The following is a 19,584-nucleotide window of genomic DNA, read 5'->3' on the forward strand; positions in this document are numbered from 1 at the left end:
GGTCGACCTCTCCACTGCACTTTCACTGAAGCTATATCCTTTGACCTCAACTTTCGAACCTGATGCTCCAAAATAGCTACTAGCTCCACATCATAAGTCAAATCATCATCTAACTGAACCGTGTTGAAATCCAAAACATGAGACGGATCACCAATATACTTCCGAAGCATAGAAACATGAAATACCGAATGCACACTCGACAAGATGGGTGGTAAAGCAAGCTCATAAGCCACCTCCCCAATCCTCCGAAGTACATCAAAAGGCCCAAAGAACCGATGACTCAATTTACCCTTCTTACCAAATCTCATAACACCCTTCATGGGTGAAACCTTCAACAGAACCTTCTCACCAACCATGTAGGACACATCCCGAACCTTCCTGTCAGCATAACTCTTTTGTCTTGACTGCGCTGTACGAAGCCTCTCCTGAATTACCTTCACCTTGTCTAAAGCATCCTGCACCAAGTATGTACCCAATAGCCTAGCCTCACCCGGCTCAAACCAACCAACTGGAGATCTATACCGCCTCCCATACAAAGCCTCATATGGAGCCATCTGAATACTCGACTCATAACTGTTGTTATAAGCAAACTCTACGAGCGGCAGAAATCCCATGACCCTCCAAAATCAATGACACAAGCGCACAACATGTCCTCCAATATCTGAATAGTGCGCTCAGACTACCCGTCCGTTTGAGGGTGAAAAGTTGTGCTCAACTCAACTTGAATACCTAACTCTCGCTGCACAGACCTCCAAAACTGTGAAGTAAACTGATTGCCCCTATCTGAAATGATGGAAAGTGGGACACTATGCAGACGAACAATCTCCCAGATATAGATCTCTGCCAACCGCTTGAAGAATAGGTAGTACATACAGGAATGAAGTGCGTGGACTTGGTCAGTCGATCTACAATCGCCCAAATAGAATCGAACTTCTTCAAAGTCCGTAGGAGCCCAACTACAAAGTCCATGGTGATCCGCTCCCACTTCTACTCTAGAATATCCATCTACTGAAGCAAGCCACCCGGTCTTTGATGCTCATATTTCACATGCTGACAATTGAGACACCGAGCTAAAAATCCCACAACGTCCTTCTTTATTCTTCTCCACCAATAATGCTGTCTCAGATCCTGATACATCTTCGCGGCACCTGAATGAATGGAATACCGCGAGCTATGGGCCTCCTCCAGAATCAACTCCCGAAGTCTATCTATATTGGGCACACATATCCGGCCCTGCATCCTCAACACCTCATTATCACCAATAGCCACATCTCTGGCATCGTCGTGCTGAACCCTGTCCTTAAGGACAAGCAAATGAGGATTATCATACTGACACTCTCTGATGCGATCAAATAAGGAAGACCGAGAAATCATACAAGACAATACCCGATTGGGTCCGAAATATCTAACCTCACGAACCGATTGGCCAAGGCTTAAACATCAACTGCAAGAGGTCTCTCCCTAACTGGAATGTACGCCAAACTCCCCATACTCACCGCCTTCCTACTCAAAGCGTCGGCCACCACATTGGCCTTCCCCAGATGGTACAAAATAGTGATATCATAGTCCTTTAGCAGCTCCAACCATCTCCGCTGCCTCAAACTGAGATCCTTCTTCTTGAACAAGTGCTGGAGGCTACGATGATCAATAAACACCTCACAAGACACGCCATACAAATAATGCCTCCAAATCTTTAACGCGTGAACAATGGCAGCCAATTCTAAATCATGAATAGGGTAGTTCTTCTCATGGGGCTTCAACTGACGAGAAGCATAAGCAATAAATCTACCCTCCAGCATCAATACATACCCAATACCAACTCTTGAAGCATCACAATACATAGTATATGAACCTGAAGCTGATGGCAAAACTAACACTAGAGTTGTGGTTAAGGCAGTCTTGAGCTTCTGAAAGCTCTCCTCACACTCATCCGACCACCTGAATGATGCACCCTTTTGAGTCAACTTGGTCAAGGGCGATGCGATAGATGAGAATCCCTGAACAAACCGGCGGTAATAACCCGCCAAACCAAGAAAGCTGCGAATCTCTATGGCTGAGGATGGTCTGGGCCAACTCTGGACTGCCTCTATCTTTTTTGGATCAACCTGAATACCCTCACTGGACACCACGTGCCCCAAGAAAGCCACTAAACTGAGCCAAAACTCACACTTGGAGAACTTTGCGTAAAGCTTCTCTTCCCTTAATCTCTGCAACACAACTCTCAAATGCTCCGTGTGCTCCTCCTGACTACGCGAGTACACCAGAATATCATCAATGAAAACTATGACAAATGAGTTGAGATAAGGCCGAAACACGCTGTTAATCAAATGCATGAACACTACTGGGGCATTGGTCAGCCCAAAAGACATCACCAGGAACTTATAATGACCATATCGGGTCCTAAAAGTTGTCTTATGAATATTCGAGTCCCTGATCTTCAACTAGTGATAACCTGAACGGAGATCAATCTTGGAGAACACTCTCGCTCCCTGAAGCTGGTCAAACAAATCATCGATACGAGGCAAAGGATGCTTGTTCTTGATTATTACTTTGTTCAACTGCCTGTAATCAATGCACATCCTCATTGTGCCATCCTTCTTCTTCGTAAATAGAACAGGTGCACCCGAAGGAGACACACGAGGCCGAATAAACCCCTTATGAAGGAGTTCCTGAAGCTACTCCTTTAACTCATTCAACTCCGCTGGTGCTATACGATACGGTGAATAGAGATGGGTTGAGTGCCCGGCACCAGATCAATACAAAAATCAATATCCCTGTTCGGTGGCATATCTGACAGGTCTACAGGAAACACATCGAGAAAATCCCTCACAATAGGAACAGAATCAATACGAGGAGTCTCTGCACCGACATCTCTCACAAAGTTTAAATACAAAAGACAACCCTTCCCAACTATCCGCTGGACCTTCAAGAACGAAATCACCCTACAGGGGACAAAATCAGTCGAACCTCACCACTTAATCCATGGCACACCCGGCATAGCCATTGTCATTGTCTTAGCATGACAGTCCAAAATAGTAGGACAAGGAGATAGCCAATCCATGCCTAATATCACATCAAAGTTCACTATACAAAGCAATAACAGGTCCACTCGGGTCTCCAAACCCCCAATAGTCACCACACACGACCGGTACATATGATTCACAATAATAGTATCGCCCACTGGAGTAGATACACGAACAGATGAAATAAAAGACTCACGGGGCGTATCAAAATAACGAGCAAAATATGATGACATATATGAAAAAGTGGAAACGGGATCAAACAACATAGAAGCATCTTTGTGGAAGACTGAGACAATACCTGTAATCATAGCATCTGAAGCAATAGTATCGGGTCTAGCTGGAAGTGCATAGAAACGGGCCTGACCACCACCTGATCGGCCTCCCCCTCTAAGGCGACCCCTAGCTGATTGACCTCCACCCCTAGCTGGCTGGGCGGGTGGTGGTGAAGTAACTGGCGCTGAAGCCGATGGCTGACTCCTCTGTTGAGATAAACCTCCAAGACGACAAGGACATTGCCTCCACATATGACCCAACTCTCCACACTCATAGCAACTCCCGGTTGTTGGAGACGAGGACTGAAGGGAACCCCTAGTACCAGAATGACTAGCAGATGCACCTGGCATAAAGAGCCCTGAACTGATGGAGCACGGGACGAACTCTGGGCTAGAAGGGCACTGAGTGATGAATGGACCTGATGAGAACTGTGAGAACCATGACCCAATGACGCCCCACGATAACCTAGGCAAGCTGACTGAGCATGTCTGAATGGACGACCTCTGCCGTGTTGAAACTGACCCCTCGAAGGAGCACCACCATAACTACCAGATCCCCGAGGCCTCTTGGCCTCCCTCTTATCTCACTCTTGACGACGAATTGACTCAATCTCGAGAGAAATGTCAACAACCTCCTCAAAGGTAGCATCAGACACCCTCTCCTTGGTCATGAGAATCTGAAGCTGATACATGAGGCCATCAATGAACCTCCTAATCCTCTCTCTTTCTCTCTCCATAGGAACCAACCAAACATCATGACGAGCTAACTCCGAGAACCTCATCTCATACTGCGTCACATTCATATCTCCCTAACACAACCACTCGAACTGCCCGCGCCAAAAAGAGAACGGAGAACTGCTGCCAGGTAAGGGGTGTTGCACCAACAGGCCTACGCCTCTCATAAGCCTCCCACCAAGTGAAGGAAGTTTCAGAAAACTGAAAAGTAGTAAATGCGACCCCGCTGGTCTCAAGAATACCCGTTGTACGAAGAATCCTCTGACACTTGTGCAAGAAACCCTATGTCACACCTCCTTTTTACACACCCGAGGGTATATAAGGAAGTTTTCCCAATTTAAGTGACATTATTCGAAATGGGATTATTTAGTTTATCAGAGTCGCCACTTGGAATAGTTTATTTGGTGTTCTAAGTCACCAGTTTATTTTAAATCCCAAATCGAGGAAATTCGATTTTCCTTTTGAAGTCTGCGAACCAGAAATTCTAAGTAAGGAATTTTGTTAACCTGGGAGAAGGTGTTAGGCATTTCCGGGTTCTGTGGTTCTAGCACGGTCGCTTAAACCATTATAATTGGCCTATTATCTGATTTTAATACATGTTTTAGCCTACAGTATATTTTAACTCGTTAACCGCTTTTAATTATTTTTTAAGGAGGATTTCAACGTTATCTAAAACACGTCTTGAACCTTACCACATGAAATGCACCCGCGGTCCGCGACATATTTTATTTAACGTTGTCGAGATTTGGATTTGGGTCACATGAAATGCACACCCGAGTTTAGAAAAGTAATTTTTAAAATAGCGCGTCTAAAGCAACTACGCACTTTCAAATTTGCGAGGGCCATGTAAAATTCAATTAAATGGCACGCCTCGATTTCTAAGGATTAAAATTAATTAAATGAGGGCCATGCATTTTGAGATTTATTTGGCACGACACGCCTCAAGTTATTCTAACTAAAAGGGTTTCTAAATTAGCTTTTGAGGGCCATAAATTGTGCGTTTGGCTAATATGACACACCTCAAACTATTTTTAAGAGGCTAGTTAATGAGGGAGAGCTTTAAGGAATTCTAATTTGTTTTTATACCAAATGTTCGAACTTATTTAACAACTAATAAACCTTGTTCAAATAATCAATTACTTAAGAAAAATCGTCCCAGACAACAGCAAAGTGAACAGGGAACTGGATTTGACGAAAACAAAATAGGTCCAAACAATGAAAGACAAATAATCCAATGGGCAGATGCCTTCAAGCTTGGGCCCAAAAATGAGCCCAATTCTTGGTAGAAGAAATGGCGTCCATGACATAGAACATGCATCTGAAATTGAACTTTTATCAATTGGGCCAGCATTTGGCCCAATCTTTAGAACCAAACATTTGTGCAAATTCATTTAAATGCCAACCAACTAGGACTATACAAAACACGAAATTAAGCTAACATTTACTTCTGAATTTTTTAACTATTGAAACACTAACCAACTTGCTAATCATTCTGCATTTTTCATATTAATTCAACCTTAGACATGCTCATAAGTAAACCAAGATCAAATCAGCACATAACTCAACTCTTAGAGTATTCTGGACCATTTTCCTCCCTTTTAACATGATTTTATACCCACTAAACTTAAGAAAACATTCAGCTACCCAATTACATGAACACAACACCATCCAAATACAACAAACGTGTTATAACAGTTTAAATGAATTACATAGAAGAAGAGATCTAATACAGTCCACATTACATGATTTAACATGATTGAATGTATAGTCTAACTACTAACTCAACTAAATAGGTTATTCATCAAGTTTCCCTAACAGTTCAAGATCAAATTCAGCTCTCAGAAGAGTATTATCAACATCCAACAAAATCAATGCACCATATAATTCAGAACAAAGTAATTGAAACAAAATAAAACTAAACTATGAGCAAAACAAGTTGACACTATGCTCAAAGTTCCAAACTTCCATTTTAACTTCGAATCAGGCGTCACATTAGATAGAATTCAGAAACGTGTACCTAAATACAACAATATAGATAAGAAATTTAGCCTGAGACTAGGAGGATATAGCAGCAACAAAATGTAGTAATGTAACAGTAACAACAACAGCAAACTCAAACCAAGCCTTTTGAAAACCCAAACTCAAACCATTTTCAACCAGCAATACCAAACAAAAAAAACTAGCTACTTGATTTCGATCTTTCTGAGATTCTAATGAACCAAAAGGAAGCAAAAACCAGAAGCCAGAAACCAAATTTTCAACAAAATTTCAGTGTTTTTGAGCTTGGAAGAGACCCAACTGTTTTCTTCAATTTTTTTGGTATTTTTCAGTCTCTAAAATCTCTAAAAATCTGACTTGGGAATGAAGAAACAATGCCTTTATAGGCAAGCCTTAGGGCAGCAGAAAATGAGTTCAGTTTTGCACTGCTACCCTTTTTAAATTTTTACTTTTGCTCAAGTACCCTTAGTTTAAAATCAGTATTTTCAGTTTAATCCTAAAGATACCTTCACAGAAGCTTCCTAAATCAGTTATAGAGATTCCCTCACCTAGAATTCCTAGACTACCCATTAAGAACATTTTTTTACCCCTGAAACCTCATTGGTCAAATTGACCCAATGGTTTTAACCCAAATGAATGGGTCAGAATTGAACCCAAGGCCTTAACAAAAAATCAGAAACATTTAACTAATTTGATGAGAAGCAGAAAAAAGAAACAATTGAATGACATCAAAATCAAAAATCTAAACTAAATAATTGATTTTCTTTTTAAGCTAAATACTGAGCCTGAATTAAACTATATTACCAAATCAACAAAAATCTAACCTAAGCTAATTATAAGAAAATGTCATAGATAACAGAAAAATAGAGAACAACATTTAAAACTTGAAAAGAAAAACTGAAAATCCAAACGAATCGTATATGAACATTAAATTAATCAAAAGGGAAAACTAGGTCTGAAACTTTTATCGACTTTCCAATCAGAAGACCAAACATTCAAAGAAAAGGAAAAAAGAAGAAAGGAGCAGGAAGATGAAACAAAAATGAAAAAAAACTTAACGATTCACACTCGAAATCGGTATTGGACTCTTTGATTTAACACAACCAGTGTTAATCGTTTGTTCTTTGTTAAGAACAAACGACCAATACTGCTTATGTCAAAATAACCTTGAGAAAACTCAGGAAACTTGGGGATTAAACCTTGCATGCCAATGATTCAAAAGAAATCAATTTTGGGCTTTTAGGGTTTCGAACTACGATTTGAAATTCGAGCACTTCTGGAGGGATTCGAAGGAAGTTATGTTAGGATTTGGAATGGGGAGGGTGAGAGGATTTTGGGGTGTTAATTTGGGCCTGGCTAGAAGTGGCACCGCCGGCCGGCGAGGAATTGGTATTTAAGGGTGGCGGGTTTCTAGGGTTACTGGTCTCTGAAGTTAGAGACGAAGAATGAGTGAGGTAAGAATGGGGGGGGGGGGGTGGCCTAGGTTCTGACCATTTTATATTTAAAGAAGATTAGTTCCCAGCCGTTAGATCAATGGAGATCAAGGGTTGGTATCCTGCGAGAGGGACGACGTCATTGGGTTAAAACACTACACGGACCGGGTTGGGGGACTAGACTTGGGCCTATTTTGAGTGAGTTTGGACTAATTGAGGGGTGGAATTGATTTGGGCTAGGGGAAATTCATGGTTTTGGCCCAAAATAAGGATTATATCTTTAGAAGGAAAAGGTGACTAGGGAATGAAGGCCCTATGTCTAAAATCTCAACTCAGGGATTGAAGCCCTAATGTTGGCAAAAAGGCGACTAGGGAATGTTGGCCCTATGTCTAAAAAGCTCAACTCAGGGATTGGAGCCCCAATGTTGGCAAAAAGGCGACTAGGGAATGGAGGCCCTATGTATAAAAATCTCAACTTAGGGATTGGAGCCCTAATGTTGGCAAAAAGACGACTAGGGAATGGAGGCCCTACGTCTAAAAATCTCAACTCAGGGATTGGAGCCCTAATGTTGGCAAAGAAAAGGCGACTAGGGAATGGAGACCCTATGTCTAAAAATCTCAACTCAGGGATTGGAGCCTTAATGTTGGAAAAGAAAAGGCGACTAGGGAATGGAGGCCCTATGTCTAAAAATCTCAACTCAGGGATTGGAGCCCTAATATTGGCAAAAGACGACTAGGGATTCATTTGATGTAGGTTTCATATAGCATCTGCCTCATAGCCCCACAGATTTCTTCAATTTCCTCGGCCGTAAAGGCCTCATCTTCCTCTTCCTTATTGTACTTAGGCTTGACAAATGTCCTATAAAGATGTGGAATCGGCTGAGACAAAACACAACCATTGTTCTTTCTTTCGTCTGCCCATTTTCCATTAGCTGATGTGGGTTGGAAACCTACCCCAAAGAACTTCTCACTAGCAGCCAGAGTGATAGGTTCGGCAATTCCTTGCAATGACTTCCCGAGCCCCTTCCCGGGTTTGTAACCATGTCTAATCATTTATTTGGCTACCATAATTGATGCATTTGAAAGAAAGGGTTGAGGGCAAAGGTCTCCTTCTTCACATTGGTCCGCAACCACAATCTCAAAAGCCTGATAGACTATATGTTCACTTCCTTCTCTAGCTTCAAGACAAGGGACTGACGGGTCCCGATAAATCAATTGCTCATCTTCCCCGTGAACTACAATCTCCTGATCTTCATGTTCGAATTTCTCCATCTAGTGGAGAGTAGAAGGTACAACCCCTACTGCGTGAATCCACGGCCTTCCCAAGAGGAAATTATTGGAAGTATCCATGTCCAAGACATGAAAGGTCACCTCGAAATCCACCGGGCCAATAGTCAGAATCAAATCAATCTCACCTATTATATCTCTCTTTATGCCATCAAAAGCATGCACATAGATGTTGTTGGGTATGATTCTCTCAGTACCGATTTCCATGCATTGCAGAGTTGAGAGAGGGCAAATATCTACCCTAGAACCACCATCTAGCATGACCATTTTCACATAATAACCCTCGTATTTAACTGTTAGGTGAAGGGCTTTGTTGTGTGCGGCCCCTTCCGGGGGTAAATCATTCTTGCTGAAAGAGATTTGATTGACTGCAAAAAAACCTTTCCGCCATCCTCTCTAACTATTCTACAGTGGTTTCAATGGGTACATATGCTTCATTGAGAGATTTGATTAACACTTTTTGATGTTCAGTTGAGTTTATTAACAGAGACAACAGAGAGACTTGAGCAGGAGACTTTTGGAGATGGTCAGTTATCTCATAGTCTGCCATTTTCATTTTCTGGAAGAATGCTTCTGCTTCTTCAGCACTCACTGGCTTCATAGGTGGGAAGCGCTTCTTTGTGGCATTATTCACTTCCTCCAGATTGAGGTACTTCTCAGCCGGGTTATTTTCCTTAACTTCTCCCGAGATCTCTTTACCTTTGTACGTTACTACCGCTTTATTGTAGTTCCATGTAACGACAGTGGGATCTGTCATGGGCCTTTGCGGTGCGCGACCAATAACCACGGGCTCATTCAGCCTTGGTGGAGTTATCGGCCCCCGTACCACGTAGGTCCCCTTGGGCGCATATATTTTAGCTCCCTTGTTTAGATCAAACCTTCTAGGAGGACTCAATGACATATGTTCTTTCTTATGGCCTCGAGGAACATAGAGAACCACATCTTTGGAGGGTGCTTCCCCAGTTTCAGCTTCCACTTTCTTTTCGGTCTTCTGAAGGGTAGTTTTACTCTTTATCTCCCCCTTGTCTTGTTTTGCAACAACTTTCGGCCTCTTTTCCACATCGGCTATGCAATGATGGCTTTTAGAGTTGGATCAAATTCTCTATCTTCATAGATCATTCCAATAATCGACCCATTGTTATGGGCCGGTAATAGATTGTTGGTTACATTAGGAACGTCTTCGTCCTTTAGCACTATTCTCTTTTGTTCTATCAAATTTTCCACAGCCCTCTTCAGGGTCCAGTAGTCATCTGTATCATGCCCTTCTGCCCCTGAATGGTAGGCACATCGAATACCAGCTCTGTAAGCGGGCAACGCTAGGTTCTGCCTTGTTTGGGGTACCGACTATAACAAACCCATCTGAACAAGTTTGGGGAATAGGCTGGAATAAGACTCACCGATGGGTGTGAAGTTTGGTATCTTGGGTGGTGCCCGAGTATGGAAGTTATTCTATGGAGGTCGGGGATTATAGTGAGCTTGGTGAGGTGGTTGATTTCTAGGAAATGGAGCTTGGTTTTGATTAAATTGTTGTTGTGGCCTAACGTATGGTTGGGCATTCGTTACTGCGTATGGCCGAGGAACCATAGCATAAGCCATATCTTGGTGGGGATAGTAATGTTGTGGGGTTCTTTCAGAGAAAAAAGGTCTGGATGGACGGGGTTTTCTTGCACTTGAAGTTGCCATTGCTGCTTATTCCTTCTTCTTTCGATTTGCTACTCCTCCAGACCCGCCTTGGATTGTTTGGGAGGTAGCCCTTATAGAAGACTGACTCAAGATTCGCCTGTTTTCAACCCATTTTCAACAATTTCACCGATTTCTTTGACTCTCTTTTCTTTCTTTTTGGGTTTTCTTTCAGTTCTTTCCTTTCACATCCTTCTCTTATTTGAGTTATTTACAAAAATCATGACCGGATCCGATGAGGATTGCCTACCTATCACGACGCTGCATGAATCATATCATTACGTAGTTCAAGAAGAAGATAACACACTTCGGCTGACATGTATACGACTTCGATGGCAGGGAGCCATCAGAACGTCCACTCAATTTTATCCGAAGTTAAAGAACTTAAGTGTACAAACCAAGACTTGGTACCCTCTAGAAATTCAACACCCTCCACTCGGCTTTCAAATTCTTCGATGCAATCCAAACCGGTCATGCCGTAGTTCATATACCTGACACAGTGGCAGAGATGTTCCTGTATCCACAATTGTAGTAGTAGGTTACAGCCTTTGAAGAATTTTCCCCCTTCTCGGCAGATGGTCAAAGCTCGGTAAATCTCAGATAAGATCAGGGAAACCAGGGTGTCATTAGCTTTCTTGATTGCGACATCAACCATTCCCTCCCAATTCTATGTTGCCGTCTTTTCGCAGACAGATTATAACACCCAGGAATGCTACTATAAAAACCAAACCCTGCCGTGCCTCCCATTTATCTTTATTTCCGGCATGGGTCAAACCAGTATTCAGTGCTTCAAAACCTTGGGGGTTGCCATAGTGTTGGTACAAGAACTGGAAAGTACAAAACCCTTTATATAAATTTCCATCCTGAATATCCAGGCTAACACTCAATATATCCAGAAACTTGTGAGGAGATACTGGTGTCGGTGACACCGGGTACCGACTTCTAAGGTTTCTGTTAAGGCCCGCGTAACCCACAATTTCCTCTAGCGTGGGTGTGAGCTCAAAATCAGAAAAGCGGAACACATTGCGAGTCGGATCCCAAAAAGGTATCAAGGCTTCAATCACGTCCAATCTTGGCTTGATATTCAAAAGTCCGACAAGACCACCCAAAACCTTTACCACGGTTCCTCGACTGACTTTTCCTAAGTCGTTCCACCACATGTGGAGCTGTAAGGGGATCTCCTTAAGAGCAACGAAGGGTTCATTTTCATCTGTGCTCATCCTGCACATTTATTGGTGTGATTTAATTAAAAAAAGATTATGACTCATTTTGACTCAAGAAAAAGTTATCACTATATTTTTTGAAAATTTTCATAAAAAAATCTTGCCTTGCAAATATAGCCTTTCGGCACTTCGGGGAAGAAAATTTTAAGGCTGTGTTTGCTAACCGACCAAAAACCTTGAAAAGCGACCAAAGGTGGCTGTTCTTGCAAAAACGGCTTTCCGACGCCCTTTTGGGGACACTCGGCTATTTTATACAAGAATGGCATCACCTTAATTATTTACAATATTTTTTTTTGTTCTTTTGGGCTAATTTTGCAAAAAAGGAAAGTTGGACTCGATTGGGGTTGCCTACGTATCCCACATCCGGTGAGAATCAAACTGGCATAGTTCGGGCATATTTGACAAACTAAAAACAAAACCAACTATTTAAAAAATATAAGATTTCCTTTTTCTTTTCCTTTTTTTTTCAAAATTTCGGCAGAGTTTCAGTATATTATTTTTTTTAAAAAACAAGCAAATATCTCTCTTAGCCCTCATATTGATTTTCTTTTTTCCAACATTTCTCCTATTATTCATGAACCGGTCAACATGCAAATCCAAAGCAAAGAAATGCACAAGTAGCAAGTAGGATGCATTAGGATGGTCTTTTCATTTCGGGTACACCTGTCCTAGATAGACCCAACCCTTGTGTTGAGTCTCCAAAGTCAAATGCACGTGATGCAAACAAACCTTCCTACTAGGGATCCGACATGAGGTTTTGTTATACTAGGTTTAAAACCTGGGTGTATTGTTCTAGACCTGGCTTACCCGAGATGACAGCTCGAGCCGGGGGGCCAGCGTACCGGGAATACAGAAGCTTCACCGGCTTTACAACTTGTCCTAACCTCATTCTAAAATTGGATAAGACTCTAAACAGAAGAGAAGTCACACGAAGTGCACACTCCCCAGATGATTTAGAAGACTCATAGAGAAGAAGGGTTTCGTAGCAGTTTATATACATTTCACAAAATATCAAAGCGGTAAAAAGCGGCATTTAGAATATTAGGCTCAAACATGTAAAAAAAAATCTGATAATAAATGAAGCCAACTATAACAGCTATTCTAAGCTCGAATTCTTGAACCCTGAACCGAAGTTCTGGGTTTGGATCCCCAGCAGAGTCGCCAAAGCTGTCACACCTCCTTTTTACACACCCGATGGTATATAAGAGAGTTTTTTCAATTTAAGTGACATTATTCGAAATGAGATTATTTAATTTATCAGAGTCACCACTTGGAATAGTTTATTTGGTGTTCCAAGTCACCGGTTTATTTTAAATCCCAAATTGAGGAAATTCGACTTTCCTTTTGAAGTCTGCGAACCAGAAATTCTAAGTAAGGAATTCTGTTAACCCGGGAGAAGGTGTTAGGCATTCCCGGGTTCCGTGGTTCTAGCACGACCGCTTAAACCATTATAATTGGCCTATTATTGATTTTAATACATGTTTTAGCCTATGGTATATTTTAACTTATGTAACCGCTTTTAATTATTTTTTAAAGAGGATTTCAATGTTATCTAAGACACGTCTTGAACCTCGCCACATGAAATTCACCCGCGGTCCGCGATACATTTTATTTAATGTTGTCGTGGAATGCACACCCAAGCTTAGGAAAGTAATTTTTAAAATAGCGCGTCTAAAGCAACTACGCACTTTCAAATTTGCGAGGGCCATGGAAAATTCGATTAAATGGAACGCCTCGATTTCTAAGGATTAAAATTAATTAAATGAGGGCCATGCATTTTGAGATTTATTTGGCACAATACGCCTCAAGTTATTCTAACTAAAAGGGTTTCTAAATTAGCTTTTGAGGGCCATAAATTGTGCGTTTGGCTAATATGGCACACCTCAAACTATTTTTAAGAGGCTAGTTAATGAGGGAGAGCTTTAAGGAATTCTAATTTTTTTTATACTAAATGTTCAAACTTATTTAACAACTAATAAACCTTGTTCAAATAATCAATTACTTAAGAAAAATCGTCCCAGGCAACGACAAAATGAACAGGGAACTGGATTTGACGAAAACAAAATAGGTCTAAACAACGAAAGACAAATAATCCAATGGGCAGATGCCTTCAAGCTTGGGCCCAAAAATGAGCCCAATTCTTGGTAGAAGAAAGGGCGTCCATGACATAGAACATGCATATGAAATTGAACTTTTATCAATTGGGCCAGCATTTGGCTCAATCTTCAGAACCAAACATTTGTGCAAATTCATTTAAATGCCAACCAACTAGGACTATACAAAACACGAAATTAAACTAACATTTACTTCTGAATTTTTAACTTTTGAAACACTAACCAACTAGCTAATCATTCTGCATTTTTCATATTAATTCAAACTTACACATGCTCATAAGTAAACCAAGATCAAATCAGCGCATAACTCAACTCTTAGAGTATTTTGGACCATTTCCCTCCCTTTTAACATGATTTTATACCCACTAAACTTAAGAAAACATTCAGTTACCCAATTACATGAACACATCACCATCAAAATACAACAAATATGTTATAACAGTTTAAATGAATTACACAGCAGAAGAGATCTAATACAGTTCACATTACATGATTTAACATGATTGAATGTAAAGTCTAACTACTGATTCAACTAAACAGGTTATTTATCAAGTTTCCCTAACAGTTCAAAATCAAATTCAGGAATAAGAGTTCAGCTGCCAAAAGCTAACATCTAGCTATGAGTTATTTGATAGAAAATGGAGTTTCCCACTAATTACAAACCAAATTCAGCTCTCAAAAGAGTATTATCAACAACCAACAGAATACAATGCACCATATAATTCAGAACAAAGTATTGAAACAAAATAAAGTTAAACTATGAGCAAAACAAGTTGACACTATGCTCAAAGCTCCAGACTTTCATTTCAACTTCGAATCAGGCCTCACATTAGATAGAATTCAGAAACGTGTACCTGAATACAACAATATAGATCATAAATTTAGCCTGAGACTAGGAGGAAACAACAACAACAAAATGTAGCAATGTAACAGTAACAACAAACTCAAACCAAGCCTTTTGAAAGCCTAAACTCAAACCATTTTCAACCAGCAATACCAAACAAAAAAAAATCAGCTACTTGATTTCGATCTTTCAGAGATTCTAATGAACCAAAAGGAAGCAAAAACCAGAAGCTAGAAACCAAAGTTTCAACAAAATTTCAGTGCTTTTGAGCTTGGAAGAGACCCAGCCATTTTATTCAATTTATTTTGGTGTTTTTCAGTCTCTAAAATCTTTGAAAATCTGACTTGGGAATAAAGAAACAATGCCTTTATAGGCAAGCCTTAGGGCAACATAAAATGAGTTCAGTTTTGCGCTTCTACCCTTTTTAAATTTTTATTTTTGCTCAAGTACCCTTAGTTTAAAATCAGCATTTTCAGTTTAGTCCTAAAGACACCATCCCAGAAGCTTCCTAAATCAGTTATAGAGATTCCCTCACCTAGAATTCCTAGACTACCCCTTAAGAACCTTGTTTTTACCCCTGAAACCTCATGGGTCAAATTGACCCAATGGTCTAAACCCAAATGAATGGGTCAGAATTGAACCCAAGGCCCAAACAAAAAATCAGAATTCCATTTAACTAATTCGATGAGAAGCAGAAAAAAGAAACAATTGAATAACTTCAAAATCAAAAATCTAAACTAAATGATTGATTTTCTTTTTAAGCTAAATACTGAGCCGGAATTAAACTATATTACCAAATCAACAAAAATCTAACCTAATCTAATTATCAAAAAAATGTCATAAATAACAGAAAAACAGAGAACAACGTTTAAAACTTGAAAAGAAAAACGAAAAATCCAAACGAATCGAATACGAACACTAAATTAATCAAAAGGGAACACTATGTCTGAAACTTTTATCGACTTTCCAATCAGTAAACCAAACATTCAAAGAAACGAAAAAAAGAAGAAGAAAGGAGTAGGAAGATGAAACAACATAAAGATGGAAAGAAAAATGAAGAAAAACTTACCGATTCACACTCGAAACTGGTATTGGACTCTTTGATTTAACAAAACCAGTGTTAATCATTTGTTCTTTGTTAAGAACAAACGACCAACACTGCTTATGTCAAAATAACCTTGAGAAAACTCAGGAAACTTGGAGATTAAATCTTGCATGCCAATGATTTAAAAGAAATCGATTTTGGGCTTTTAGGGTTTCGAACTACGAGTTGAAATTCGAGCACTTGTGGAGGGATTCGAGGGAAGCTATGTTAGGATTTGGAATGGGGAGGGTGAGAGGTTTTTGGGGTGTTAATTTGGGCCTGGTTAGAAGTGGCGCCGCCGGCCGACGAGGAATTAGTATCTAAGGGCGGCGGGTTTCTAGGGTTACTGGACTCTGAAGTTAGAGACGACGAATGAGTGAGGTGAGAATGGTGGGGGGGTGGCCTAGGTTCCGACCATTTTATATTTAAAGAAGATTAGTTCCCAGCCGTTAGATCAATGGAGATCAAAGGCTGGGATCCTGCAAGAGGGACGACATCGTTGGGTTAAAACACTACATGGACCGGGTTGGGGGACTAGACTTGGGCCTATTTTGAGCGAGTTTGGACTAATTGAGGGGTGGAATTGATTTGGGCTGGGGGAAATTCATGATTTTGGCCGAAAATCCGACTCTTTTTCATTCTCTTCCTTTTTCTTCTTATTTCAAACTTCCTTTTATTTTCAAAAATTTAAAATAAAACCTAAATTAATCCCTAAAACAAATTATCCTACCAAATTAAATTAATTAACTCTAAATAATAAGTACCACAACTAATTAAATACCAAATTAAAAGAAAACTACCTAAATTCGAAGCTAAAAATTAAAAATGCCAAAATAAGTTATTTTTTGTGATTTTCCCCTTTTTGTAAAACACTAAATTACTAATTGATCTAAAAAATGTAAAATTAAATCCTAGATGCAAATGAAATGTATTTTTATATTTTTTATGAATTAAATAAAATTAAACATGCACACAAAAATGCAAATAATCAAAAAAATTCTACAATAATTCCTAAGATAACAAATAATTAAAAGAAAAATCTACTTCTTTGGGATTCTGTAGGAGTAATTCACATGAGGCAAAAATCACATGCTCACACCCTGGGCATCCTTGCCCTCTGTTCCACTGAAAGTCGGAGCCTGAAGTCTACCAAACCTTTCCAACCTGCGCCACTCGTCCTCTGGCATAGCAGGAGCTACATAGTCCGGAATAGCTGCAATCGGCTGGGCTGGAGGTGCCCCGGGTCTGAAGTCCTTGCACGACCTACTCAGGTGTATGAGCAGCGGGAGTCTGAGTGCCTCCACCGGCCTGAGAAGTAGCTGCGGCTATAGTAACTGAGACCGCCTGAGCTAGGCCAGTGCATACTGCTAAAATCTGAGCCAGGGCCTCCTGAAGACCTTGAATCACAATGGGCACAGCTGGTGCCTGAGCTGGTCCTACTGGAGTGTCCACAATTGGGACCTGATCCTAAACTGGGGCGGCTGGTGGATCTGTAAGTGCTGCCCTAGCTGCTGTGCGAGCTACACCTCTGCCCCTACCACGTCCTCGACCGCGTCCTCTTTTTCTAGTGGCCCCAACAGGTGGTACTGGTGGTCGTCCATCCTGACCGGTAGCACGTGTCCTCCCCATCTGTGAAAGAGTAGAATAACATGAATTTAGTACTCGGATCAACAGATTCGCACGACAAGAATTTCAAGAATATGAAGTTTTCCTAAGGGTTCTGCAGCCTCCCGAGGATAAATACAAACGTCTCCGTACCGATTCGCGAGACTCTACTAAACCTGCTCATGACTCGTGAAACCTATGTAACCTACGCTCTGATACCAACTTGTCACGACCCCAAACCGGACCCGGCCGTGATGGTGCCTCTCGTGAAACAAGGCCAGCCGACACAAACCCTTAAACAATTTAAGCAGTTATAATAATTGATTTTAAGTCATAAATAAACTATAAATCCCAAAATAAAGATTGAAATAGAACAATTGCGGAAATAACACAGCCCGACATCGGGGTATCACCAGTATGAGCATCTAAACATCTGTCTAAGAGTATGAAAAGACTACACAGTCTAGTATAAGTAAAGATAGGAAGGAGAAATGCTGGGCTGCGAACGCCGATCAACTACCTAGTCAACTCCGAATAAGCCTGCGGTGGAAGCAAATCAGCCCGCGGTAGCTTTGCTCGAGACTCCTGAATCTTCACACAGGGTGCAGAAAGTAATGTGAGTATGCCAACTCAGTAAGTAAATAAAATTAAAGGCAGCTGAGCGATAATAAAACACATAAAACACAACAAAATGGTACAACGAGGCAGTATAAAACCAGAACAATGCAATAAAATAGTAAAAGCTCGTAGAAACACCTTAGTTCAGTAAAAACCTCTTTAAAAAATCTTTTAACATATTAAACGAGTGAGTGAAAACAGGGAGAAAAGATAGATACATAAATCAACCCCTCGGGCAAAATACCAACAGAATCAGCCCCTCGGGCTATCTTACAATCACTCGTATCAGCCCCTCGGGCAATAACATGGAACAACATCAGCCCCTCGGTCTATAGCACATCTCACACTGGGTACCCGCGCTCATTGGGGGTGTACAGACTCCGGGAGGGGCCCCTTATGGCCCAAGCGCAATAACAAGCCATCTCGTGGCATAATCAAATAGGCTCTCGGCCTCATATCAATAAGCCACCTCGTGGCATAAATCGATCAGGCCATCAGCCTCATAATCATGAATCAGTACAACACTACTGCGGCACACAGCCCGATCCCATAATATCCTCACAACATAGGCCCTCGGCCTCACTCAATCAGAAATCTTTCAAGCCACTCGAGCAACAGTAAAACATGATGCTCAGCCTAAAATATCAATTAAAATATCAAAATGGAGTAAATATGGCTAAGTTAAGAAAACAATTGAATACGGCATGACTGAGTACAAATATGAAGTCAAAATAGTGAGGAATAATAGTAAAAATCCCCTAAGGGTCCAAAATAGTTGGCACGAGGCCCAAATAAGGCATTCAGCCCAAAATATGATAATACTTTCCAAAACACAATAATATCAAACATTTTTCAATCAAATACGCAACTTAACAGTCATACTGGAAGGACTAAGTCACAATCCCCAATGGTGCACGAACCCACACTCGTCATCTAGCGTGTGCTTCACCTCAAAGTAGCACAACGATGTGAAATCCCGGGTTTCATACCATCGAGACAACATTTACAATCATTACTTACCTCTATCCGGTCCAAACTCTAGACCGCGATGCCTTTGCCTCTCGAATCGGCCTCCAGATGCTCCAAATCTATCCAAAAATAAATTTATACCATCAAAATATGCTTAACCAATTTACATTATAAATCCCGAAATTGTCCAAACCCGACCCCCGGGCCCACATCTCTGATTCCGATAAAAATTACAAAACTAGAATCCTTACACTCTCACGAGTTCATACATATCAAATACATCAAAATCCGATCACAAATGACCCCTCAAATCTCTAGATTTAGGTCTCCAATTTCCAAGCCCAAACTTCCAATTTTTAAGCTTAAATTCCACAAATTCCGTGATTAGTTAGGTAGAAATCATATTAGGATTGAGTATTAAGTCCATAAATCTTACCTCCAAGTGTTTCCCCTTGATTCCCTCTTCAATCCTCCTCAAAAAGCTCTAAAATCTCCCAAAAATAGTGAAACTTAGTCCCAAAATCGCAGAAATGGTCTTTTAAAACATTCTTCTCAGCACTTAAAATCTCTTCTTCGCGAACGCGGTCAACACCTCGCGTTCGCGAAGCACAAACTTATTTTGACCACTTTTTCCTTAATCGCGATCGTGACACCCTGTATGCGAACACGAAGGCTTAGCTTCCCAGCTCATCGCGAATG

This window comes from Nicotiana tabacum, chromosome 5 (genome assembly GCF_000715075.1).
Source record: "Nicotiana tabacum cultivar K326 chromosome 5, ASM71507v2, whole genome shotgun sequence".
NCBI lineage: Eukaryota > Viridiplantae > Streptophyta > Magnoliopsida > Solanales > Solanaceae > Nicotiana > Nicotiana tabacum.